Here is a 3,625-nt window from a genome sequence, read left to right on the forward strand (position 1 = left end):
TTATTTTTCCTTCACTTGTACTCAGAAATTTCTCCGATTTGGTATTATTTGAACTCAAATCTCCTTCATCCTGAGTTGAGTCTGAGTTTACTCGCCGTCCGAGCTATTGCAAAGAGGACTCAGGTTACTTATATGCAATTTCGAACCAGAATCGATTTCAATTACAAATTAATATTGTGTTTGTTATTTTAAATCTTCAGATCTGATTTTGTATCCCACGATATAGCGATTATGAAGCCAGAGAGAGAGACGAAGAGAGGAGTCTGGGTTCGATAAAATTGGCGGAGGGAGAAAGAAAGAGTCTTGGTTCTTACTCTTATCTTAGTTAACATCTTATTGTTGACATATTTATTTTATGTCAACTAGAACATGATCTGACTTGTTACAACATATATAAGTGTTATCCATTGGATTGAATTCTGCAATATTTAGGTTTGCAAAGATAAATTTCTTAGGAAGTTTGAATTTGTTCTCACGGATTAGGATTTAGGACAAGTTTTTGGTTTCTAAACAACATTGTGTATTGTTCTTTCTTGTTGTGGTGTGTAAGGAGCAAAGGATAGTGAAAGCAGAAGAGTGGGCTTCGTTAATGGAGATCCTTCTTAAGCCATTGTCTGCTGCTTTCAGAGTTATTTCCAATTGCTTATGTATGCTTTGTTTATCTACATCCTTGAACCGTTTAACAGTTTCATTCATGGTTTAAGTTTTTGACTTTTTAATTTGGTTGGATCTCTGTTTATTATGTGATTCTTTAGTGGTTAATTTGCGATGATCTTCGACTCAAGTTGGAGAATGATTTCATGAAATCTCTTCAGGATGAGGTAAATAATACATTGACTCTTGCTTTTGTTTTTGTATCATTTTGTACAATTCTCAAATGTTGAATTCTTTGCCTTCTACCTAGGCTATAGAGAGTGGTGAACTGGAGGCTATCAAGCCTTTGCCTTGGTACCCTAATAATCTTGCTTGTCATTCTAACTTTTTATGTATTATTTCAGCTGCTTGAAATAATTCATGAATCATCAGAATCAGGATCTCTACCTAATGGAATGGTTTGTTAAACTCTATCATCTTCCATTCATTTTGGTTGATAGATAATTTGTTTGTTTCTAATTGCTTTGGTTGATTCAGGTGGTGGTGAATGAACTGCAACAACAACGATACTTTGTCCAAAGAAGCATCTGAGGTTAATCATCATCTGAGTTACATGTATATGTTCTAGAACTTAGAAGTTTGTCTCTATTTTTTGGTGATGTTAGTTTATTTTAATTAAGATTTTTATGTAAGACTTTATGTTATGTAAGACTTCATTTTGTTAATGTAATAATAATTTTATGTATGTTGGTGATTTTATGAAATAAAAATATTATATATATATATATATATATATATATATATCTAATTAAATAAATTCTGCAAAATAGGATTCAAATATACAAATTATAAAATTTATATACCAAAAAAATAACACTAATTTTGTGTTACCATAAAATGTATTATAGCAGTAATCGAATGCTATAATATGAAAATGCTATCGTATGTAGGTATTTATTATAGCATGTCAAAAACGCTATTGTATATGGGGGGTCTACCATGGCTGCCGATGTCACAGCATTTACGATAACGCTATGTAATATCTATGATAGCAAGTTTCTCACGCTAACAATGTCAATATTTGTTGTAGTGCTATCTCGTGCTACTTACATTTTTTTAGCAAGCCATCTTCCGCTTGAAAGCTTTTATTCTATGAACTACACATTGGTGATTATAATGTCGAACTTATGGCTGATATAAGGTGAATGTTTTGTTTATCCGATTCTCTACGTGTTTTATAGATAACTTTAGTGTTGATTCTACTCACCCATAAGTCTCTGATTTTTGAGTTTGAGCTAAAATTTCTTTATTTGATCTGTCAACATTTTGGGTTAGTGAATATCTTCCTTTTCTTTACCACCAAAGCACCTTAGTACTGTATTAACGAGTTGAAATTATTGTATTAATTTTGATCAATTGCACATTCATCTGGATTTTCTCAGTTTGTCAAAAGTTGGAATCCAAGAAGATAACAACATACAAAGAGGTAAAACTCTCTTCTCCATTAATATTTTGTGACGTAAACTGTGAGTTGTTTATGTAGGCCAAAGATTTGTTGTGGTATTAAAATTTTCAGTTGCAATGTGAGTTTATCTGTTTTTAATGTTATACAGAGAGAAGAAACAACTATTAGCGATGTTGGAGGTGTATACAAAGAGAAGAAGGAACAACCATTTTAATATTGGTACAAAAGCTGTAGCTGTTGGTGCTGGATGGCAAGGCATAGTTGAACATTGGGTGTTTCTATACATGTGGTAATACCTATTTGTTTTATTGCTCATCTACAAGAGGGAACTTGGAGTAGAGGTATGTAACTATGTATACTCTTGAACTGTAATGAAAAAACAAATCGAAAACATAAGCTTTAAGTTGATGTGGATACACATGATTACAGGGAATCTGGACGGGAATGCTAACATGAACAGTTCTTCATACGTGTGTACTGCTTTTGATGGGAAGGCAATAGAGGAGAAGAGACTTAAGAGATCAAAGTTTGTCTCTATCCTTATAAGTTATAATGTTAGCTTTTTGGATCAAACAGGGCAGCATATTATAAGACTTGGTATGATATGTAAGACTTGCTTATATTAACGTTATGTTATATATGTTGATGATTTATGAAATAATTTTTTTTTAATATCAATCCAGTTAAATAAAGTCGACAAAACTATGGTCAAATATATAAATTATAAAAAATCAAATAAAAAAATTAAAGAATTCCATATAGCAAACAAAAAATGCTATGGCATAATATAAAATAGCACGAAATATGTGTTACAGAAAAAAATATTATAGCATTTGGTTAATGTTATGAAAGGGCGACATATAATAACATGTCAAAAACGCTATAATAGAGGTGACACCTAAGATAGCTGCGGAGAACATAGCATTTATGAAAACGCTACTAAACACATATGATAGCATTTATCCTGTGCTATGAATGTTGATTTTTCTTGTAGTGTATAGGCTCTGGAAAAGCCAATTTTTCAATGCCAAGGGAAACAATATTTGAAATTGATGCATTATATTACCCTAAGTCTCATGGAAACTTGATTAGTTTTAGAGATATCCAAAGAAATAGATATCATATAGAGACTCTGAATAAGAATGGCATTGAATATCTTTGCATAACATCTGAGGAGAAACATATATTGGAAGAATTGCCAATGTTATCCTTTGGATTGTATTGCACAAGAATAAATAATTTTGCATCTTATGTTACAGTAAACTCTAAGTTTACTAGTATTATGGCATGAAAGACTTGGACATCCTGGTTCAGTCATGATGTGAAAAATTGTGCAAAATTCTAATGGCCATCCATTAAAGAACCAAAAGATTTTTAAATCTGATGAGTTTTCATGTGATGCATGTTCTCAAGGAAAACTCATAACTCGGCCATCCCCAGCCAAAATTGGGAATGAATCACCATTGTTCTTAGAGAGAATACATGGTGATATATGTGGACCTATCCACCCTTCATGCGGGCCATTTCGTTATTTTATGGTAATGATTGACGCATCTAGTAGATGGT

General features: G+C 32.1%; 2 long non-coding RNA genes across 6 annotated transcripts; both read left to right on the forward strand.

Annotated features, from left to right (window-relative positions):
* LOC104732614 lies at positions 1-1,326 on the forward strand. Of its 3 annotated transcripts, XR_758917.2 has the most exons (6): positions 1-123; positions 201-306; positions 551-647; positions 756-821; positions 999-1,052; positions 1,132-1,326. It is a non-coding gene; the product is annotated as an uncharacterized LOC104732614 (long non-coding RNA). The 3 variants fall into 3 exon arrangements; XR_002034539.1 differs by having other exon boundaries at positions 201-647; XR_002034540.1 differs by having other exon boundaries at positions 227-647.
* On the forward strand, positions 1,713-2,523 carry LOC104732615. 3 transcript variants are annotated; one of them, XR_002034529.1, is made up of 4 exons: positions 1,713-1,795; positions 2,037-2,080; positions 2,208-2,400; positions 2,489-2,523. It is a non-coding gene; the product is annotated as an uncharacterized LOC104732615 (long non-coding RNA). The 3 variants fall into 3 exon arrangements; XR_002034528.1 differs by lacking the exon at positions 1,713-1,795 and having other exon boundaries at positions 2,011-2,080; XR_002034530.1 differs by lacking the exon at positions 1,713-1,795 and having other exon boundaries at positions 2,011-2,080; positions 2,228-2,400.

Source organism: Camelina sativa, chromosome 12 (assembly GCF_000633955.1).
Source record: "Camelina sativa cultivar DH55 chromosome 12, Cs, whole genome shotgun sequence".
NCBI lineage: Eukaryota > Viridiplantae > Streptophyta > Magnoliopsida > Brassicales > Brassicaceae > Camelina > Camelina sativa.